This window comes from Pinus tabuliformis, chromosome X (assembly GCF_031772625.1).
Source record: "Pinus tabuliformis cultivar Carrire ecotype Pingquan chromosome X, CPIR1, whole genome shotgun sequence".
NCBI lineage: Eukaryota > Viridiplantae > Streptophyta > Pinopsida > Pinales > Pinaceae > Pinus > Pinus tabuliformis.
Genome location: NC_142308.1, coordinates 1,118,362,109 through 1,118,387,053, shown reverse-complemented (window position 1 = coordinate 1,118,387,053; position 24,945 = coordinate 1,118,362,109). Strand labels below are relative to the sequence as shown.

The 24,945-nt window shown below is 36.5% G+C and overlaps 1 pseudogene; it reads right to left on the bottom strand.

The window, feature by feature from the left end:
- Positions 1-730: 730 nt before the first annotated feature.
- LOC149143752 (protein trichome birefringence-like 36) lies at positions 731-3,291 on the bottom strand (annotated as a pseudogene).
- Between the last annotated feature and the right edge of the window lie 21,654 nt (positions 3,292-24,945).

Below are 24,945 nucleotides of genomic sequence, written 5' to 3'. Positions count from 1 at the left end.
ATTTCGCCTTGATTCTAGGATTTCACCATTCGCACCAGAGCCATCTGCCATGAGATTTCTTGCTCTATACCAAGCATAAGACAGTTTCTTCTGTTAGAGATGTTAGATTCTCCATGCTCCCAAATTTCGATAAACATTCGATATTCTATAATTACAACATTAGTAATTTATTTACAAAATTTTAATATTTAATTTTATTTTATATTTTATCTCATTTTACTATATGACATTAATTAAAAAAATGTACTTATGAAAACATATAAATAAAAAAACTCAAATCACATGAGTTATATTTATAGTAGTAATATAATTTTAAAAGATTTGCATTCCTTTCACATTTTTGTAATAATTTTATTTATGTTCCTAATACACTCATTCTATTATATATCTACAATATTGTATCTAATTCAAAGTTTACTAGAATATTTGACAATAACCATAATTTCATGAAATTATAACCGGGGTCTCCTAACTTTGTCTGGCCTACCCATTCTCAGAGAAGTGGTAACCAGTGGCTTTGAATGAAGCATGTTCCTTGCAAAACAACATCGCCTTAAACAACAAATGGGGAAAAACAAGAACTTATAAAACAACTTCTACTCAATTAACAAAATAGAGAATGGCTCCACTGGTTACAAAATTCACCATGGTAGATTATTCTGTCGACGAGCCCAAAAACAGGGACTCATGCATATGTTAGTCTTGAACTTTTTGCAATCAGCGCAAAAAACTATTCACTACCGAAACCCTTGAAAAGCAAGGAGTAGTACAACAATTCGTTCCATGTATCAGGTACGCCTGGTAAACACCAATGGCTACAATCTCCAAACTCAACTGGATTTTTCCTCTGGTCAGAATTGTAGTCAGGGCTGTAAACTGAAGGGTGACCATCCTCGCGAAACCCTGTCAATCCTGTAATGTCCAGCAATGTAACAGGAAACTTTGTCTTCTGTAGAACTTGCTTCACTATGGGCACTTAAGGAAGCACTGGAGGTTTGTATCCTACTATTTGCACTGGTTCCGTCTAGTTGTAACATCGATGCCCATTTCTCTCATTCCATTCACTTGAACTGCAACATATTTTCATAAATTTATACATCATACTGAAAAATTAGCAATATATGAAAGACACTGTGTTGTATATGTGTAACCAGTTACCTCTCATGTGAAGGGGACGTGGTTCTGTAGAAGACCAGAGATCTTTTTGGATCAAGGTTTGCAGATATCCAGTTTGCCCATGCTATCAACCCCTTTCTGTAAGCTAACAATGGATTCATGTTTCTGTAAAGCTGATTGCCTTTCATAACAGCATCCCATCTGTCCAACCAAATGATTATCTTTCGGTCATTATTATAATAAAAAGTTAATTTTAAAATTAAGAATGAGTTACACATTAAATTAGTGTATGAGATTTTTTATTTATATCATTAAGACTCATTTAATTTTTTATTTATGTTATTGACGCTCATTTAAACACAACCATTTGATTACTAAAATCTATATCGATATACACAACCATTTGATTACTAAAATCTATATCGATATACACTAGTGAAACAACACACACAAACACTAATCTTCTCCAAGAAAAATAAATAAAAATAAAATATAAAAAATATCTAAAACGTTTCTTACGATTTGTGAGGATTCGAAAACCAGGACGTCGACTCCTTTCCAGTAAGCCCCATTTTCTCCAACTGAGTCCAACTGTATAATGTTCTTCCCACCAATAGCACTCTGCTGAACTAGAAATGAATCCCACAAAAACTCCACAGAGGCGTTGTAACCGTCGTAAAAAACAAAAGGTTGCAGTTGAGAAAAAAATCACAATCCAACATAGAGTCAAAGAAAGATGCAAGCGCCCACACACATATATAGAACACACAACTAGATGCAGCAGCAGTTTACCAGGGCCTTGAATATTATTAGAGATGATTGATAAACCAGAGTTTTCTTATTGCTAGGAATCGCCACTTGAAGCATGCAGATCATGGATTCCCACTGGCTTCGGGTTATTGAGTCTCCCACAAACATTAATCGCTTTCCCCTCAATCGCGACAGCATATCTTTGGCGTTGAATCTGAATCAATTAACACGAACATGAAACTTTAAATCTGAATCTATATATTTTGAGCAATATCACATTTTTTTAATGTAGGAAATCAATTTTTTTTGGTTAAACCCACAGTTAAAAGTGAGGTTGTTGGTACAAAGGGAGAAAGATTCTTGGTATGGATGGAGGGCTAGAGTGAGGTTGTTTATTTGTTAGCTAGAAAAAAAGAAAGCTTATTTATTTAAGAGTTCACACGACTCAAAACCAATACAACATTACAATAATAAGACATTATAGTTCATCATGTCACCTAGGTGGGTTGTTGGTACCAAGGGAGAGTTACAGTGAGGTTGTTTATTTGTTAGTTGGAGAGCTAGAGAGAAAAAAATCAGCTTATTTATTTAAGAGTTCACAAAACTCAAGGCCAATACAACATTACAATAATAAGACATTATAGTTTATCCTATCATCTAAGTGGAAAGGGGTAGGGAGCACTAGAATGAAGTTATTGGTACCAAGGTAGCCTAGATGTATATTCGAAAATTCAGATGACTCATAGCTAATACAATATTACAATAATAAGACACTATAATTCATCTTATCACCTAAATGAGAAAATAGTAATCATTCTACCGAACCACCCTAAATAACCGCTATTAAAAACCAACATTTACAATATCACATAACTATTCTCTATTTCATATATATTTTTGCATTCTCGGTCCTCTAGCAAACACTGCAAAGCCATGTTTGCAAACCATATAAGAGGAAAGAAAACAATGAAAAAGGGGCAGAGTGTACTGTTTTTTGAGTACCTGGGAACCGAACAGTGGCTCGGCTGCCATCTCCATTTCTTGTAATCAGAATCTGGTCTTCCATTCTTCCACAGTTTACTCTTCCTTCAATCATGTAAGGGCATTGTCCAGCGGGATAAAGAGGATATGAGGCATCGTGGACCCACGCCCCAGAGAAGAGATCGAGTTACTCGCAACTCTTCTATGGAGCATTGCATAATTGAGATTGAGGTCGACTTCTCTGTCCACAATCTCTGCAGCCATTTCTCCATCTCGAGTATCGTCGATTACATGGCCATCAAAAACATTGGTTGTATGCAGTTGGAAATGGTTACTAGTTTTTTCTTCCGAAGAAACAGTGGACGAAAAAATACTGTTGCTTGCAAGGAAGAGCAAGCATGTAAGAGTAATGCTAAGTACAAGCCTAAAGCTGACAGAGGCCATTGCTAATGGTGACTTGTTGCAGCCAGGAAAACCTAAATGGTGTGTTATATAGAGAGATAAAGATTGGTATGGGGAGGAAAGACTGACGTTCAGCAACAAGTCAACAAGAGTCATCCTTATCTTGATTCTTGATTCTAACTCAAATTGTCTATAACCTAGATTGTTTGAAAAGTTTTCTCAATTATTCTGTGATTTAATTGGTTTAGAATTCAATAAGAAAATAAAATTCTAATGGTTTGACTTGAATTTTATCATTAAATTTCTTGAATTGTTGAGGAATTGTCCGGATGGTCAAAAGTGGTCTGAATCTGGGTAAAAAAATTTCAAAGAATCGTGTAGAGGCAATGGAGTTTTTAATGGTGGAAATGGATTCAGCACCATCAAAAACTTCTACAACACCTAAAATTTTGAAGTTTAACAACTATATTTTGGATTTACAAAAATTCTTCGCTGATTTTCTCTAAATATAACCCGAATTTCCATAACTTTCCAACCTAACTCCTGCAACTCGTTAGACTACGCGCAACTTCAATTTTAACCATGATCAGAGGAGACGAACAGGAAATTTAAGTGAGTAAAATTCATCGAGATATATATATCTCGGAACCGGCACAACACTGAGATGCGTGTCAAAGTTGATTGCCTGGGTAATCGTGACACCCAAAGTCAGTTCTACGTATACTCTACAATTTTAATTAATTAATGTAATCTTTCCTCGGTCCTTCCAAATCTGGAGCGGATTTTCGGCCTCAAATCTATAACTCAGAAATATAATCATTTCTATTATTAAAAACATCAAACAAAAATATTTATACTTTTTATAAGCTATTAGGAATTTACTGTTAGGCCAATGTTTATTATTGTTATGGGAATCACAATCAAATGTCTTTGCAGGTATGTTTTGTTAGGGTTTTTCGTTTTTTTTTCAATTATATATCTATATATATTACTGTTTTTGAAAGATTATTTATTTTAAATAATAATGGTTAAAGTTATCATTCAGAAATTGAATTTACATGGGAGATTCCAATGATTCCTTGTGACCATAAATAAAAATAAAAAATAAAACAGAATTGACATATTTTATTAGCTATTATTACACGAAGTTGTTAAGAATTTACCTCTATTACAAGTATTTAAGATAATCACAATCACATGTAATTAGCCGTTGGTAAAGATAGCCGTTGGAGGACTATATAACATGCAATTGTTGGATCTGTTTCTTCAACTTGTCCTGACGATGAACCACACTATATAACATGTAATTGTTGGATCTGTTTCCACACTATATAACATGCAATTGCTGGATCTGTTTCTTCAACTTGTCCTGACGATGAACCACACTGGTTGGTTCGAAACGCGTCAACAAAGGTCTTTCTATATGTGATTTACGCCTAAGTTCTACTTATAAACACATGTATATATTTTATTAGCTAGTACAAATTGTTTATTTTTTTTTTAAATACTCAGAATTAAATGAACTAAATTTTATTTACTACCTATAAATATTGATAATTTAAATTAATAAAACAAAAAATTATTTTTCCATGAGAGATTCTAAATCTTTATTTAATAATAAAAATTTAAATGAAATTATAATTTTATTAAATTAATAATAATTTTAATTATACAATTTTATTTTTAAAATATGTAAATTATTTTAAATTTTAAATTTATATTTAATAATTTTATTATTTTAAGAAAAGAAAAAAAAATCTCGTAAACTTGATATGGATCATAGAAGCCTCAATTCAACTTCAAAATTATATTTAGTATTTAATAATATATTTGAAATAACCTTTTTATATTTAAGAAATATAACGCTTTTATATTTAAAATTGACTAATAAATCTTTAGTTACTAATATTATTGTCTTCGACTGTTCTGATCATAGATATAGTCTTTTAGATACTAATTAAAAAAAAACAAAATAACATTAAATCTTTCAAAATCTTTGTTAGATTGGTTTAGGTTTAAATTTTTATGAATTAACTTTTTAATATTGTTTTATAAAATGTGTTAAAAAAGGGTTAGTTTTTCAATATTTTTTAAATGATATGTGGTTTTTGTTTTTTTATAAGAGTATATGGTTAATTTTTATTATATAATAATTTATGATTAATTTTGTAATTACGTCTTAAAGCGTTTCTCTATGAAATGAATTGCCTTTTGTGCCACCATGTACTATCTTGGAGCATTGATTTGATATGTTAGACGATTAAGAAGATTTTCACCATCCGATCATCATAAGCAGATATCATAACTGTTGTGGTAAAAGTTATGGTAGTTCGTTACTGTAATGACTCATTGGAATTTTCTTTGTAAGGGCACTGAAGTTTCTAGTAATACGCTGTGTTCAATCCGTTCTTTATGAATCTGTCTTTCCTGGGTTTTCTCAAACTCAATTTTTGGTGTTGCTCTTCATCGTTTTGTTCGTGATCTTGGTCATCTTCTTAGTGTTGCATCCACACAAACCACGGTTCCACTTGCAGAACGCTACAGTCAGTGAGCTAAATGTGAACCACAAATTGCTCACTTCAAGCCTCCAATTCACCGTGGTGTTGCACAACCCCAATTACAGGATCGGTGTCATCTATGATAGCCAGAGCACCTATGCCTCGTATTTGGATCAGCAGATCACGGCTGAGTACACGTTGCCCCTTTTCTATGAGGACCCCAAGGATGTCATTGTCTTGGCTCCCATTTTATACGGGAATTCCGTTCACTTGGCTCCCATCATATGTGAGCACTTGAATTATGAGACGCTGAAAGGGTCATTGATTAAAAGAAAATTGAAGTGGAAGTGAGGATCATGAGGGTGGTACAGTTGTCATATTATTGTACCGCAGATTATCTGTTATGCTTATGGAAAAATAGTTTCAATGCAATGTATATGTAGCAATCTTCCTAGTTTCATAGAGGCTTCTCGGCTCCATTAAAGTTTGGGATCTTTCCATAAATCTTATTTCCAAATTTCTGAGTTTGACAGTATCTTTCTTCTGGACACCTGTTCTTTACATTGAATGCAAATAGAAGCCCTGCTGGGTCAAAGGCATTGCTAGGGAGGGATACACACAATAGAGAGCCCTTTATGAAATGAATTCCTCTTTGTGCCACTGTGTACTATCTTGGAGCATTGATTTGATATGTTAGACAATTAAGAAGAGTTTCACCATCTGATCATCATAAACGGTCATCATAATTGCTACGGTAGAAGTTACAGTAGTTCATTACCGTAATGACTTATTGGAGTTTTCTTTGTAAGCGCACTGAAGTTTATAGTAATACGCTGTGTTCACTCCGTTCTTTACGAGTCTGTCTTTCCTGGGTTTTCTCAAACTCAATTTTTGATGTTGCTCTTTGTTGAGTGATAAAAGGTGTCTTTTTAACTCCTAATTATCTTCACATTAGTTATCAATCCAGGTAAGACTTTCTATTTCAAGAGTGTACACAGTATGTGGCAGCTGTTTACTCAAGAGTAATGCTTCTAAATTGCAGTACAATTCTTTCAAATACAAGAGTAAATGGATGCAGCTAGTGAACTCTAATTACAATTAAAAGACAACTCAATACTCAAATGAAACTAAATCAGACATTCATCAAAGTAACAACAAACATTATTCAAGGATACAGTAACAATAACTCATTCCTCTTTTAACTGATTTAATTCAAATCGAATACAATCATCAATAACCAATATAAGTAGTGAACGATCCCAATCTGAGAGCTTTGCCAGTAATAGTCAATGTTCTTTACAGTTGATAATCTTAACTAGAATATGTAATTGAATGGCTGAATCTAAAATAACAATAATAGAGTGCTGAAGTAGATAACTAGATCGAAGATAATAACAACTTGAATCAATATTATTGCAGAGTGTAAAACAGAGCAATTTCGTTAAGATTGGAAATATGAAATAGCAACGTGATGCGATTACAGTAAGTGGAAATCAAACCAAACCATCACACGGTAGAAATCATAAAAGAATGGTACAGGAACAGCAAGTGAATCCACCAGGTCCGGGCCCTTAGCCACTAGTGAACACCGCCGGATTACTTCAGTAGATGAGAAGGAACAACAACTGCTTTATATATTAATCATTGCAAAATAGTTACAGCCAGTTCGTACTCTGCTTTAATTGCAAGAGTCGATGATCAAAGTTACAAATACAATAGTAATTTTCGAATAATGTCTCCCCCTCTCTACTTACAATCGCTGCCTTTTATAATGGCAAAGAGGTAAAAGGATAAGCAGTAACAGTGATCCCTCAGGATCAAGAGATCCTAAGGGATTCGCATAATCTTCTAACTTTAGTCATCTTTCCCTCCTTGCGCTGGTCCTGTGATTCGCTTTGCTTTTGTCCATAACTGCACGCTCCATCCTTGGCTTGCTTGTCTTTTCGCTGTCCCTTGGTTGAGGAACAATAGTTGTCCCATTTCGTCTTTTTCCTGCATAAAGAGGGATAACAGTCAGCTAAATCATGATGATAGATAATTTCCTCATTTTTACCATAATCCTTTAATATATTAACATTTTAAGATGTAAAAGGGATATAACTAAAGAAAAGGATGATGAAATAAATAATATATGCATACCTTTTCCATGACTCAACATACTCCCTTGCTTACCCTTTTTCATGTCCTCATGAAAACCATATAGTTTGTATGCAGAGTAGTCAAGGAATAGGCTGGAGAAGGAATGTCATGAAGCAGTCTGAACCCATGATTCTTGGCCAAGGTTTCAAAAATGTGTCCTGTCTGTCCTTCAGGTAATTCATATATAGCTTTATAGCCTTCTACAGGATACCAGACAATAGGACTACGGAACCGACAGCCTAGCCAATATGGGCCTTCCCTCAAGATGAGGTTGCTATAAGTAACAAAGCGATCTGCAGCCAATTTAAAGTTTTTATAGTTAAATGGTTCTTTGTCCTGTACATTACGATTGGAAACTGTCCATCTGAATTTAGCTGCAGCCAAGGAGTTGTCTTTAATAGAGAGAAAATACTCTACCCCCTGTTGGACAATTTCTTTGTGAATGGGCCCCAAGATCTAGATTACTCCTTCCTTTTTCATCAAACTTTTGTGTTTGGCCAGCATTTGTAGTGGGTTTTTTGGTTCACCTCTGACCCAAAGGTCCAATCCATTTTCCTGCCTCTGGAATGTATTATGGGATTTAAACCATTTCAATTGGTTAACAACAAATGAAATGAAAGCTTGAAATTGTACATCCCCCACAAAAGGGTTGGGATTCTTCTCCATTTCTTCTTCCAATACAAAGTTATGCAAGTAAAACTCATAGAGTAATCGTTGAACTTTCACCCCATGGTGTTTATAGCAGTTTATGAAATCTTCAACAGTTTTCAATTCTATGGGTTTTCCTGCCCTGACAGCCTTGATTTTCAGCTGTAAATACCTTTCTAACAAAAATAGAGTGTAGTTATTGGCAGGAGACCTGCACGCCAAAGCATCCATGTATAATGAACAAAGAGTATCCATTTGACGCATGATTGTCTCCAGTATGATCTTTATTTTCTCAGTTCTTTCTTCTTCCCTTCGATATTTATCGAAGGCCTCACTTTCTGATGCATTGATATCCCGCAGTTGCCTTTGTAATTCCTGGTATCTCTATTGGGGAATGGTTTCTTCCTCAAGCCATTCTATGGTCAACTGAGCCTATGCCAAATTTTCTTGAAGATTTGTTATACAAGGGTCACTGCACATCAACATATCTTTGGCTTGGACATTTGTCTGGGTTTTTTTATTATGAGACTGAATACCTATAGTCTGCATACTCTTATTATGGGATGAAATGCTTAAAGTCTGCGTTCTTTTATTATGGACAGTTGGTCTTTCTGTCTAGGTGGTCGCATTGTTCGAGGGTATCACCTCCATTTGAACAGCTAAATTACAAAAATGTACATTCTCTGTTTGGGTGGCTGCTTCTGTAATAGCTGCATGCTGTTCCTTAACAATTTGAGTGGATATGGGCTCAGTTTGAGTCCCAGTATCCCTTGTATCATGCAATTCAGTTTGAATGGCTATGTTCATTGTTTCTAATGTTCTGTCTGCAATTTTCCCCTATTTTTAATGTTCTTATCTTTTGCCTAAGTCTTTTAACTAATTTTGGAATCCTCTGTTGTTCCTTTCTAAACCTTTCAATTTTACTTTTTTTCTTTTTGGGAGGAACAGTCGTTTCACTAACCGCTTCTGTTCTTAGCCAGCTCAGTTGCTCACCCGGGCTTTGCTCTCCAAGGGCTGTGTCTTTGCCTGACTAGTTCTGTTTATGCTATTTGGCCCACATCTTCTGTGTTCAAATTAACCCGACTAGGTTCTTCTGGATGTGTACTCCTAGTTTGGTCTGCCTCTTCCTAAGCAACTTCTACCCCTGTTTCTTCCTCACTAGTTATGATTTCTGCCATGCTCCTACTGTGGGCAGAGTTTTCTTCCAATTTCTCTACTTCAACATTAAGGTTGAGTGGGCTTTCAAGTTGTATAAATTCACTCATATTGGCCAAAATCTGGACCAATTCAACATCATGTAATAAGTCTTGTGGTGGACTTCTGCTGGGAGTTCAGGGAAGTTATGTTTCATCGCTCTCCTCTTCACTAGTATGCTTTGTTTCCTCCTCAAGTTCTCACTCTTGGTTATCTCTTCCTTCCAGCTGTAAGGGTTGCTCATTTTCAGGGCTAGATAATTCTAAGGGTTGGTTGCTGCTACCCTGGAGGTTTTCAGTTGTTCCCAAGCTTGTCTTGGTAGAGCATCTATGTTTTTGTGGTCTATTTGTTGTGCTAGTAGTCCTTTTTCTTTTTGGAGTAGATAAAGCTAACCCCCCTTCTATGATAAACATTAATTCTTCCCAACTTGTTTGCTGTTGGGCAAGATTGTAGCTTACTATCAGCCTAATGAAGCAATGATGACTTACAACAATCTCTATATGCTGGGATTTCTTTATGCTTTGAGCAGCATCATGCAACAAGAAGTTCAAATATGCAGGCAAGTTTACAGAACATTTATGTTTTAGAACTGCTAATAATTTAAGGTGGTGTGGCCTTACCACATCATTTCTTCTATCGCATGTGATATAGCTCTGAACGACTCTAGCCAACTCTGTCTATGGTTCTCCCAGAGATGAAGGTCGAACTCCATTGCCTTTGACAATCAGGTTCTATCCCTCATCTTGAAAGGCGGCAATGGTGTCTTGTAGCCTCAATTTTTTATGCGTCCATATGCGTCTGACTGCTGGTAATCTGAATGCCTCAACTATTACTGCATCCGTTACTATCGTTTGCCTTCCTCTTATTATAAAATGATCATCCTGTAAATTCTGTAAAATTTCAATAGCAATGGTTTCATTGGGTTGCTACAGTCGTGTAAAATATGCAACCTATTCGGCCCATACTAGAATTTCTCAAGCGGCATCGGAAATAACTAGTATCAGTGGCTCCCTACGCACTGATTGTCCTCCCATTTTGTCTGAATTCTGCACACTGTTAGCTTAACATAGGTAACACAGCAATACACAGAGCCAGCAATGGAACAACAAGTTGTTAATATCGGATAATACTTTTTCAACATAGATACCATTAAAAACTTGCTATTATGGGATATCATGTAGCTTGGTACGACCAAATAAAGGACTGACACGCATGAAAAAGTGCTTTGGAAGTCACCTGCGCCCCCCTTTAAAATGATAGGTCGCCTTCGACCGGTTAAATGAAGGAACGACATACAGGTGGCAACATACAGTAGTGGTAAAAATGGCAAGGTATACATATTTATGATAAGATCACAAAAATATCAGGTTGCTGAAATCAATGCATAAAATGAAAATTATGAATAAATGTGGAGATGTCGTGGAGTGATTCGAAAAGGGAGAAAGGACATCTGAAATGGGTGAGATGCTATGCGGTCATTATTCCACTTAAACCGTTATGATTGACTTTTTAAGCGATATCTCATGCATAAAGGTTCAAAAAATGAATCATAATCTCTCTGTAATAAAGATAAAGAAATAAGAAAAAGGGAGTTATAATCACTATTGATGTTGAAAATATGACTCCAATACCATCAGCAGAGTTTCTATTGCCCACAGGTGTCTATAACCTTGACAGAGTTGCTTTTTCACCCTTTGGAACCATGATCCTTTATGTATAATTAGGAAAGTGCCTTACGATGTTAGAATGGAGGCCATTGTGCTAGCTTGGTGACTAGATGAATCACAATGTCATTCACTGGGGAGGAGCAAAAGTGGGCAAGTCGTCTCGTGATGAGACCTCCTGTTCCAAGGACTTTAATTTTTCTGATGCATCCATTGGATCATATCCCTAGTGTGGTGGCCATAGTGGGAATGCCACTTCACTGCTTCCTCATGATCATGGTAGGCTGGCTCATGATGAGACCCCTTATCCTCCACCTGACAAATCATGAAATTGTTAGAAAACATATATATTTTTTTCTTTCCTTCTTTTTTCTTTTCTTTTAGATAGCACTTCCTATTTATATATAGAGGGTGGCTCAACACTCCTTAAGAGCAGGGATGGTGGAAGAAGTCTGAACATACCAATAGGAAAAAAAAATTGCCCTTACTCTTATTCAATGATAATAAGCAGAGAGAATTATGGGGATTAAGGAAGAACCAGCATGGTACAAATAATCAATCAATTTGAGTTATAGTGAAGATAAGGACAACAAAGTGATATAGATGGTTGTGTCCTCCCCTTTTCTAATCAATACAAAACAATCTCTTTAAAGATGACAATTTTTTATTTACTTGTTCCAGTAACCTTCAAATTTTGTATCTTCACGTATATGTTTGTATTCTTGCCCTATAGAGTATCAAGTAAAATAATTTTCACAATATACTTATTTTCTAAAGAAAAACCTCTCAAAAAGAGTGTTGTTCCTTAGGAGGAACAGGAAAAAAAAAACACACTCAAAAAAAAAAAAAAGGTGTCGTTTCTTAAAAGGAGCTGCAGCTGTTCCTTAGGAGGAACAACAAAAAGACAAAAAAAAACTGCACACGAAACTGTTGTTCCTTAGCAGGAACAACAACTGTTCCTTAATTGGAACAGTAAAAAGAAGGGAAAATAATAGGACGCGAACTTGTTGTTCCTTAGGAGGAACAACAACTGCTCCTTAGATGGAACAACGGAAAAATAGACGCAAGCAAAACTGTTGTTCCTTAGAGGGAACATCATTAAAACAAACTTAGACGAAACTATTGTTCCTTAGAAAGAACAACAACTGTACCTTAAATGGAACAACATAAAGCAATTGCACACGAAACTGTTGTTCCTTAGATGGAACAGTTGTTGTTCCTTTAAAGGGAACAACAATTGTTCCTTAAACGGAACAACAAAAACAAATGTAAATGGAACTGTTGTTCCTTAGAGGGAACAACTGTTGTTCCTTATATGGAACAGTAAAATGAAACACACAAAAATGTTGTTCCTTAAAGGGAACAACTGTTGTTTCATAGAGGGAACAACAATTGTTCCTTAAATGGAACAGCAAAAAGAAACACACGAAACTGTTGTTCCTTAAAGGGAACAGTTGTTGTTCCTTAAATGGAACAGTTGTTCCTTAAATGGAACAACAAAAAGAAACACACGAAACTATTGTTCCTTAAAGGGAATGGCTGCTATTCCTTAGAGGGAATAGTAATTGTTCCTTAAATGGAACAACGAAAAGCAGACACATACCAAACTGTTGTTCCTTAAAGGGAACGACTGTTGTTCCTTAGAGGGAACAACAATTGTTCCTTAAATGGAATAGCAAAAAACAGACACATACCAAACTATTGTTCCTTAAAGGGAACGACTGCTGTTCCTTAGAGGGAACAGCAACTGTTCCTTAAAAGGAACAACATGAAAACCAAATAAACAAAAAATTGTTGTTCCTTAAAGGGAACAGCAGTGGTTCTTTAAAAAAAGCAGGAAAGAGTTTATTTATAATTTATACAAGCAAATTCAATAGAGGAAAAACAAGTTTATATACAAAATTCAAAAACAAATGAATTATTCACTGGATTGATGCTGAGGATGGGTTGCCCTCCTCAGCGAGAATTTGCATGGTGGAATCTTCCCATAATTGTTGGCAAAAGGACTCCCTCGTAAGCGGTTTGCGATAACTGTTGACCATTTGCTTTAAAAGAATAGCCAGATCCATCAATGGTTGCTAATGTGATGGTGTCATTATCATTCACCTTTTGTATCTCATAAGGTCCTAACCATCTGGTATGGAGTTTTCCCGGGAAATCTTGGAACCTAGAATTATATAGGAGTGCCCAATCTCCTTCATGGAATATATTCTTTTTAATAAGGGCATCATGTCATTTCGCTCTTTTTTGTTGGATTAATGCAGTGTGCTGAAGAGTTGATAGCCTGATTTCATCTAATTCATTGATTTGTTGTAATCTATTGATCTAAGATTCATTTAAGTTCAAACCTACCTTCTGAGCTATTCTCAATGTCTAGATTTTGAATTCAATTGGGAAGATGGGTTCTTTGCCAAACACCAATTGCTATGGGGAATATCCCATGGTATTTCTCCATGTCATACGATATGCCCACAGGGCTTCTGGAAATTGGGTAACCCAGTCACGTCTATGTAATGCAACTGTCTTTGTGAGTATTGCCTCGATCACTTTATTAGTGCTTTCTACTTGGCCATTTGCTTGTGGTTGGTATGGAGTTGTAATTTTGTGGAGGATATGATAATTTCTCAATGTTGCAGCAATATTGTTACCTACGAATTGTGGTCCTCCATCTGTAATTATGTCTCTTAGCAGGCCACATCGCACAAATAGTTGGAAAAGAAAGTGGATTACCTAATCCTCTGTTGCCCTTGGTAGGGCCTCTACTTCCACCCATTTAGTCACATACTCTGTTGCAACTAATATATATTTCTTTTGATTATAGGATGGGTTTATTGGACCGATGAAGTCTAACGCCCATCGCTCAAAAGGTTCAATGACCATCTGCGGGTGCAGAGGAATCTCATCAGACTGTCGGGGGCGTCCCATTCTCTGGCAACCATCACATGTTTGAACAAACTTTTTACTGTCTTTAAAAGTAGTGTGTCAGTAATAACCTGTTTGTAAGACTTTGTGACCGGTTCTGCAGTCTGCAAAATGTCCACCGCAAGGCCCATCGTGGCACGCTTTTAGAATGTCAAACACTTCCTCTTCCCTAACGCATCTTCTAATATGCATGTTCGCTCTTGTATGGAATAAATAGCCCTCGATCCAAGAGAATCACGTACTGCACTGCACTATTTGTTTTCTTTCATTAGGCATCAGGTGCTTGGGTAATTTTCATATTGCCAAATAATTTGCAACATCTGCATACCATGGCATTCTGACAGTAATAGTGAATAAATTTTCATCAGGAAATTGATCCTCAACTATTGTTGCGTTAGCTGTCTTTGGCATGCGTGAGAGAAAATCAGCTATAGGATTTTCTTTTCCCGGTCGATCCTTAATTGTGATGTCAAATTCCTGCAAGAGAATCAACCATCTTGTCACTCTTCCATTTGTAATAGGTTTATTCACTAGATATTTAATGGCAGAGTGATCTGTATATAAAACTACAGGATATCCAGTTATATAGTGTCAGAATTTATTAATAACATATATTACAGCTAAAAATTCTTTTTCAGTCACAGTATAATTTAATTCAGTAGGAGATAGATTTTTGCTGATATAATATATTGCATATGGCTTTTTATCTTCTTCCTGGCCAAGAACTGCTCCAATCGCTGTGTCTGAAGCATCAGATGAAATCTGGAATGGCAAATCCCAGTTTGGGCCCCTTAGTACTGGGGTTATTGATCAAGCCTTTTTAAATCCTCAAAAGCACTATCACATTTATCTATCCAAATGAAATCAATATTACCTGTTAGTGCATATAACAGTGCAACAATCTGAGAAAAATTCTTTATAAACCTTCTATAATAACTAAAAAATCCCAAAAAACTGCATACCTCTATTTGTGTGGAAGGGGTAGGCATTAAATGAATTATCTGAATTTTAGCTGGATCTACCTATATTCCAGCTGCTGAGATATAATGTCCCAAGATGGGTCCCTTGATCATCATCATATGACATTTTTCATGGGTTAAACAGAGCCTGGTGGCAATGCATCTTTGCAGCACTTTTTCTAATGTTTGTAATGCTGGCTCAAAGTCATCTCCATAAGGTGTGAAGTCATCCATATACACTTCGAGCCCTTCATTTATTAAATCTGAAAAAATGCTAAGTACAGCCCTTTGAAATGTGGCAGGTGCATTGCACAGCCCAAAGGGTAAGACCCTATAAGCAAATGTTCCCCAAGGGTAGGTAAAGGTAGTCTTATCCTGATCTTCAGGGGCAATCTGAATTTGATTGTATCCACTGAAGCCGTCAAGGAAAGAAAAGAATTTCTTTCCTGCCAGTGTGTCCAAGACTTGGTCAATAAATGGAAGGGGGAAATGGTCTTTCTGGGTTGCTTTATCAAGTTTTTTATAATCAGCACATATTCGCCACTTCCCATTCTTTTTTGGCACCACCACTAATGGGGAGACCCATTTGCTGTCAAATATTGGATAAATAAAGTTTACATCTAAAAGTTTTTGCAGTTCGGCTTTAACAATATCCTTAAGATGAGGATTTAACCTCCGTTGAGGTTGTCGAATGGGTCTGGCATCCTTTTCTGTATAGATATGGTGCATACACAATTGGGGGTCAATTCCTTTCATGTCCAGGTAATCCCATGCAAAGGCCTCTTTATATTTTCTCAGGAGTTGGACAAGTTTCTGTTCTTGGTCGACAGTCAAGTTTTTGTTAATATTCAAAGTTTTTCCTGGCTCAATTTCTATGGTTTTTCTATTATAAACAGAGGTGGTTGGTATTGATTGATCGTTAATATTTTTTAGGGGATCTTCTTCTACTTCACTATCGAATGGTGCTTCGATCATGTGACATTTTAGATGGGATCCGGCTTCTGGTTGGTTAATGTAGGTGTTAATGATGTCATCTTATGTTTGATCTTTAAATTCAAGAGCATCTTCTATGGTTAGCGGTGATCTAATGTTTTCAGTTAGATATGATACAGGTTATTTTCTGGTTTTGATTATTGTTAAACTTGGCTGAGTTGGAGGATATAAGGCTAAATTCTTTACATTGCTTCCTCTTACTATAGTCATGCTACCTGTTCGACAGCTGATGTAAGCATCCGCAATTGCTAGCCAAGGTCTACCTAGAATTAAGGGATGTCCATCGAGTCGGTTTCTAGGATTGATGATCAGAAAGTCTACAGGGTATTCCCAAGAGTCTACAGACACCATTACATCATGTAATGTGCCTTCTAGTTTGACTATCGATCGGTCAGCTAATTCCAACAAGGTTGTGGTTGGGTCCAATGATGTAATGCCAAGCTTTTGGCAAGTTGTGGTTGTAAGAATATTGATTGTTTCTCCCAAATCAACTAAGGCATTAGGGAAGGAGCATCCATTTATTTGCACCATGACTATAGGATTTCCTGGGTCCTCATATTTTACAGGTGTTTCTCTTCCTGATAGTAAATCAGATAAGGTACTGACTACATGGACAGTTGGATTTGTTATTATTTTCCTCTTTGGATTTTTCATACATAATTCCTTGATAGTTTTTGCATAAATTGGGATGTCTTGAATAGCCTGGAGGAGTGGTATTTTTATACACAAATTTTTCAATTCTCCCAAAAGATCAAAATCAAGGTGTTCAATTAGGCGAGGTATGATTAGTCATTCTGGGAATGGTGGAGAAGAGGTGGTTGCTTGATCATGAGTTTTCTATCTAACCATGTTCTCTTCTTGTGGTGCTTGTTCTACAGGTAACGAATCTTCAATTTGAACATTTTTATCCCCCTCTGATTCTATTATATGCCTGTATCTTAATTGAAGGTCATTGCATTCCCTTAACACAGTTTCTAGTTCTGATCCTTCAATACTTTGCACAGATTGAACCAGTCCATTGTTGGGGTTCGAGGTGGGTTGGGCTGGGAGCTACAGTCTTAAGTTGGTCTGGGGGTTCTGTTGCAATGTGTAAGGTGTTGGCAGTGTGGGTTGAGGTATGGGGATTGTTCCTACTGGTTGATTTGTAGGTCTCTGCCAGCTTGACTATCAATTCTAATTCTGTGAAGTTGAGGGTGGCCATTGGGATTGATATGCATTATTTTTCCAAAACGGTGGGTAGTAAGAGGAATTGGGGCAAATTTTATTTTGATTTGGTTGGCTGGGCCAGGGTGGCATAGGGAATGGTTGTTATAACCCATTGGAAAAAGATGGCTAGTTCTGCCACATGGTTCACAGGTATTGTTGAGCAGTATACTGAGGAAGCTAAAAAGAAGAATATGGGTCAATGGGCATACCTGTTGGTCATGCTTGCCACTGCCGGCACTGATTTATTAGGTATACTGGTTCCGTTTCTTCTTCTGCTTCTTTATAAACTGCTTTCAATCTTGGGAGTGATGGGCAGCTTTCTGTGGCATGATATTTCGTACAGATGGTGCAGATTTGGACCGTATCCAGCGGGCACTCTTTGTGGCTATGCTTCTTTCTGCATCTAGGATAGAATATCACCAAGTTTTGTTCTGCTTCTGCTTGCTTTTTTTTGGCTTGCATAATGTCCAATTGCGTTGTCAGAGTCCCTAGAATATCAGTTTTGAAATCCTCTAGCAGATTACCAATTTCTGCGCAAGTTATACCTCCACCAGAGATTTTGTTATCCCCTGTGATCATGTCGCGTTCTGCTGGCTTCAATCTTGTGTTGCCTCTTGAACACCTGATACACAAATTAATGATGTCAGCAAAATTTTCCTGATATATATCTCCTTTACCCATAATATTTAATGTTTCTACCCATTGTTCTTTCATCCCTTTAATTAGTGTAGTTTTCAGCACATTATCAGGTAAAGGCAGAGTTGCATAGGGAGACCGCTAGAGGTTATATTAAAATCATTCCACATATTCCTCTAATGTTTCACTTGGTCTTGCTACCATCTGGAATATTTCATCTTTCAATTCCCTAGATCTATAATAGTCCTGATACTTTTTTAGGAAAGCGGTTTTCATTTTTTCCTAATCATTTATTGTGCCTCCACCTAATCCCATAAACCATCGCAAGGCTACTCCTTTCAATGTAGAGGGAAACAATTTTAATTTTTAGAGGTCGGTGGTATAATCATACCCCCGACACAATACATTAAACTCGAACAGGAATGCGTGTGGATCCTCTGATGTCAACCCATGAAAGGTAGGAATATTTTGGAGAGGAATTGCTTTCATAGGTGCGTTGACTGTTGTGTCAACGATGGAATACTGCAATCTGGAGGTCTGAGGTGTTTGTGGGAAGTTGGCCATTTGATCAAATATGTGTCAATACCCTTATGGGATCTCTAGAGGGTTATTCCTAGGATGACTAGAAGGGATGGGAATATGCTTAACAACACTTCGCTACTTGGGAATAATGAGAATTCCTTGCTAAACTACTACCTGAGGGGATCTTGGCTCCTTTGTTTCCCCTACTTCTTCTTGAATGAACTTAACGACACTCCCTTTATCTAGGGTACTGAGTGTTCCTAGTTGAATTATTACCTGAGGGGACCTTGGCTCCTCTGTTTCCCCGGTTTCTCCTCCTCCTTCATGGAGATTACTAGAATTCCCTTCTTGTAAAGAAATTGGGTGAGAATTTTCAATTTCTTGAAAACTTTGCTCAGCCTCTTATGTTTTGATGTGTACCTCAATGAAGGCTACAGATGGTGAGCCTGTGGCCCAAAGGGATACAGTAGGTTGTCTAGAAGAAACTTTTGTAGGACCTACTGATGGCTAAGATTCGGCTTTCTTTATGATGTCGTCTATGAAAGTTGATCGCCCAAGGGTCATCGGTCCCTTAGCTTTGTCAGGTTTGGGTAGTGGAATTGGATTATTTTCAGTTTTTTTCTTCTTAGTCATACACACAATTCAAATATTTACCTCTACCCTAAATTCTTAACAATTCTGCTGGAAAGCAGGCGAGGGAGCAGGCATTTTATGTGCTCCGTACGCAGGTTCTTACCTTTCGTTTTCAAAACCCAATTCTCTCCCAACAGACAAACAACAAATACCTATTGCAGAATTCTGTAATTGTGCTGAAAAGCAGGCAGGGGAGCAAGCCTTTTACTTGCTCATTACATAGGTTCTTACCTTCCGTTTTCAAAACCCAATTCTTCTTCAACAACAATCATCAGATGTACACTACTCTTCAAAAATGGCTACACTCTCCCCAGTAACAGTGCCAAAATGTTGAGTGATAAAAGGTGTCTTTTTAACTCCTAATTATCTTCACATTAGTTATCAATACAGGTAAAACTTTCTATTTTAAGAGTGTACACAGTATGTGGCAGTTGTTTACTCAAGATTAATGCTTCTAAATTGCAGTACAGTTCTTTCAAATAGAAGAGTAAATGGATGCAGCTAGTGAACTATAATTACAATTAAAAGACAACTCAATCCTCAAATGAAACTAAATCAGACATTCATCAAAGTAACAACAAACATCAGTCAAGGATACAGTAGCAATAACTCATTCCTCTTTTAACTAATTTAATTCAAATTGAATACAATCATCAATAACCAATATAAGCAGTAAATGATCCCAATATGAGAGCTTTGATAGCAATAGTTAATGTTCTTTACAGTTGATAATCTTAACCAGAGTATGTAATTGAATGACTGAATCTGAAATAACAATAACAGAGTGCTGAAGCAGATAACTAGATCGGAGATAACAACAACTTGAATCAATATTACTTCAGAGTGTAAAACAGAGCAATTTCATTAAGAATGGAAATATGAAATAGAAAAGTGATGTGATTACAGTAAGTGGAAATCAAACCAAACCATCACACAGTAGAAATCATAAAAAAACGGTACAGGAACAGAAGTGAATCCACCAGGGCCGGTCCCTTAGCCACCAGTGAACACCGTTGGATTACTTCAGTTGATGAGAAGGAACAACAACTGCTTTATATATTAATCATTGCAAAATAGTTACAACCAGTGCGTACTCTGCTTTAATTGCAAGAGTCGACGATTAAAGTTACAAATACAATAGTAATTTTCGAATAATGTCTCCCCCTCTCTGCTTATAATTGCTGCCTTTTATAATGTCAAAGAGGTAAAAGGGGATTCGCACAATCTTCTAACTTTAGTCATCTTTCCCTCCTTGCATTGGTCCTGTGATTCGCTTTGCTTTTGTCCATAACTGCACGCTCCATCCTTGACTTGCTTGTCTTTTCACTGTCCCTTAGCTAAGGAACAACAATTGTCCCATTTCGTCTTTTTCCTGCATAAAGAGGGATAACAATCAGGTAAATCATGATGATAGATAATTTCCTCATTTTTACTATAATCCTTTAATATATTAACATTTTAAGATGTAAAAGGGATATAACTAAAGAAAAGGATGATATAATATATACATACCTTTTCCATGACTCAACACTCTTCATCGTGTTGTTCGTGATCTTGGTCATCTTCATGGTGTTGCATCCGCACAAGCCACGGTTCTACTTGCAGAATGCTACAGTCAACAAGCTGAATGTGAGCCACGGATTGCTCACTTCAAGACTCCAATTCACCATGGTGTTGCCAGCCCCAATTATAGGATCAGTGTCATCTACGATAGCCAGAGCACCTACGCCTTGTATTTGGATTAGCAGATCACGGCTGAGTGCCCATTGCCCCCTTTCTACCAAGACCCCAAGGATGTCACCATCTTGGCTCCCATTTTATACGGGAATTCCGTTCACTTGGCTCCCATCATCTGTGAGCACCTGAATTATGAGAGGTTGAAAGGGTCATTGATTAAAAGAAAACTGAAGTGGAAGTGAGGATCACGAGGGTGGTACAGTTATCATATTATTGTACCACATATTATCTATTATGCTTATGGAAAAATAGTTTCAATGCAATGCATATGTAGCAATCTTCTTAGTTTCATAGAGGCTTCCCAACTCCATTAAAGTTTGGGATCTTTCCATAAATCTTATTTCCAAATTTCTGACTTTGACAGTGTCTTTCTTCTGGACAATTGTTCTTTACATTGAATGCAAATAGAAGCCCTACTGGGTCAAAGGGATTGCTAGGGAGGGATACACACAGTAGAGAGCCCAAGTGTGAAATTGAAACAATAGTTAACAAGGCATGACTATAAAGATAAATTTCACGGGGTGGCTTCTTGACACAGGGAATGGACCACTTTCTTTCTACTTTATATTTCATTTTTTTTAAAAGGTTGATCTGGAGTAAGGATTTGTATTGAGTTTTCATGTTAGCTCTTTGTAGGGTTTATATACTGTTCATTAATTATGAATTTGATAACATATATTTTGTTGTAGTTGTGACCTTATCTTTTATTTACAATGGCTATTTTATTTTACAAAAGTCATTACTGATATCCATTGTATATTATTTTTTAAACGAGACATGCACTCTATTTTTAATTTATTTTTTTGCCAATCTTGTCAATTTCCAAAATTAGCTTTTAGTTGGATTTTTTGTAACAATATACTGGTTTCAAAGCCCATGACAAGAAGTCTAGTAGATGAAAGATCTGAGTCACTTGAAGTAATTACAAAGTACCTGGAGGTTTTCTTATTTTTTATTTTGCACTCTCACCAAGATAGATAGTTTTTTACTAGTTAGTGGGGCTTAGAGGGGAAATTTTTGTTGGATATTTAAAGATTTGCTTTTAAATTTGTACACTGGCAAATTTTAAAATGAAATGCGATGGATAAAAAAAATGATATAGGTGCAATGGTTTTGTATTTTATTTTGAATATTTAGTGAGAGAATAAAATGGTGCAATATCTATAATATGTAAGTTACAAAGAACTTTAAGGACTAAATATTCATAGTAGTACGCATTTATTTAATATGATGAGATGACTAGGTGCCCTAATTTTAGCGATTCACCAAACTCTAAAAAGAGAATGATGCATTGGCCTATGCACAATCACAATCGCTTGTCATTTTGACAGTTCATAAATTTTATTTTATTTTCATAAATAATTCTCAAAAGAGAATGATGCATTGGCTTTAGCACAATCACAATTGCTTTTTATTTTGATAGTTGGTACATTTTATTTTATTTTCCACAGGTTCTATTTGCTGCCTTATAATCTTCTTTAATTTGTGGGTATCGAATGACTATCAATATTGTAATGACATATGACGATGTTCTTTTCCAATACATTCTTTTCTAATGTTGTGCATACTCACATACTCATGACACTTCGGAGGCAGAATATAATTTATAGAACATTCCCAATACCTCAAGGTTTTGGTGCTCAACCTGTTACAATATATATAAAAATTGTCATATGCTTGATATAAAGAAATTATCATATGATTTTCTCCATGAGTTTGACTACGCTGTTAAAGTTTCGATCTACTTAATTCATTTTCTGAAGATCTTCACTTTGCAAAAAGCTTCGGAGGAAACCAAAGCTTTTGAAGAAACCACTAAAATTAACGAGATCATCTCTCTGGCTATTGATTAGTTAAGCACTGCAATTAATGAGGTCATCTCAATGGATATTGATTAGTTATGTTCTCTTATAATTAACCGGCCACCCATTTGAACTTAACTATTTCCAACGTACATATGCACAAAAGGAAATAGAAATTATGTTCTTAATTTTTATGTAAACTTAAAGGGATGGAAATATGTTTTTTCTAAACAAAATTGATTTGAAATTTTAATATTGAGCCATATTGAAAGGTTTAGGATATAGTTATCACATTATCTATAAATTCTTTGTATTCTGTAACAGTGAAAAGAGATGTGTGTTGGCATGGAAATAGCTTTAACTTTGTATTCACGTTAATAGTATTAATGTCAATCTCTTCCTCCAAAATTATCACAATCATGAATTTGCACAACCTCTAAATTCTGTGTGACAAAAGGCAGACTCTATTTGTCATTTTTAAGGGTTAAAAAAAGCTGGTTAAAAGTTTCCACTATGAAGAAAGATTGGAATTTCTTTGAATTCAATGGTCTTTTTGATGAAGTTGAAAGAATCTACCAGTGGGAATGAAAAAATACATTGTAGGTCACTGGAATTTGTCATATCTGCCACCGATTTATCCCGTGTTTTATTGAACCCTGACTCGACCTGCCAGCGGAACCATTGTTGCCTTCAAGGTTGTTAGTATCCATTAATTAAAAAATATGCCGAGGTTGCCATATGACATTAACTCTTAGTTTTATTGAAGCATGATTTGAACCACAAATGGAACCATATAGGGATGTCGATAGAAAATACACCCTTTTTATTAAACCTCACCCATCCACATAATTTTTGTTATTCAAAAAATGAAAATATTCTTATTCTAAAATAAGCATGCCATATAATTAATATTTTTTTTTTCTGAGTAAAGACTAATTCTATTAAGTGATGGAAAATATAGTACAAACAAGCCTGGAAACAGGCTTAGCAGAGAAGCTATGGAGCCGAAGGTTATAGGGAATCAACCTTGCTCCAAATAGACAGACAAGTGACATGTCATAGAAGCAAAGGAATACAAAGGAAAGTACTGAACAAAAGGCTACCCCGAAGGGTTGTTTCCTGCAATTCGACATTTTTTGCCTTTTTTCTTGCTCACTTTTATCCACCCAGTGGAGTTTGGCTGTGTCATGACAAGTTGTAGATTATTTTGTCCTGATGGCTGATCATCCTTGTCAGATTCTGAGGATGAAGAGAGATGGGTACGTTTCTGAGAAATCTGCTGGTTAGAGGGAGCCTCCTGGTGAGCCAAGGGGGCGTCCTTCGGAATGTCCTCATTCTGTAGATCAGCTTCGATTTCCTCGTCAACCTGCTCATCTGCCTCAGATTCCTCCTCCTCCGAACTCGAGAAGCCTAAATCGTTCAGCGAACGGGGTGGTTCAAAAGGATTCCATCTCTTGGATTTGGGCTTACGATTCAGATTCTTCTTTTTATCTTTGAGCTGTGAACATGTACTCTGAAGGTGCCCTGTTTGATGACAATGGTGACAGCGGAAGGCTGTGTTCTCGTAATCCAGTGGTTGAGTCCAATGGAAATCTCCAAACTTGAGATTAATCTGATCCGGCAGTCCTTTGCTGATGTCTATTTCTGCACATAGTCTGCCATAAGTGTAGAGACCATTTTCCCTTCTTGAGGTATCTGTAGCCAGGTATCGTCCCAAAGTGTCTCCAATAGCTAGGAAGACAGAGAAATCCCAAAAATGTGCCGGAAGATTCGGGAGCCTGACCCAAATGGGAAGCTTGGAGATGACTGCTGTAGAGGGGTCGAAGTCAGGAAACCAGGGGGTTAGAAAAAGCCCAGCTGAACCCCAGAACTAAGGGCCGCCCGTTAAGGCTTTCTGGTAGTCTTCGCTTGATTCAAAAAGCACCAGGAAAAAACCTTTTGAACATAAGAAGATTTTACACTTTTTAGTCCAAGAGGAATGGACCCATTGATAAAGATCTGCTGTGCGAGGCCATAGGCCATTAAATCTGCAAATGAGTGTAGATTCTGCAAAGCTCTAGTAGCGGCTTTCAACCCTAGGATTAGAGAAGTCGATGGAGGGAATTTCCTCTGATTTGTCTACCAGAAACGGCTTTGGAGCTTC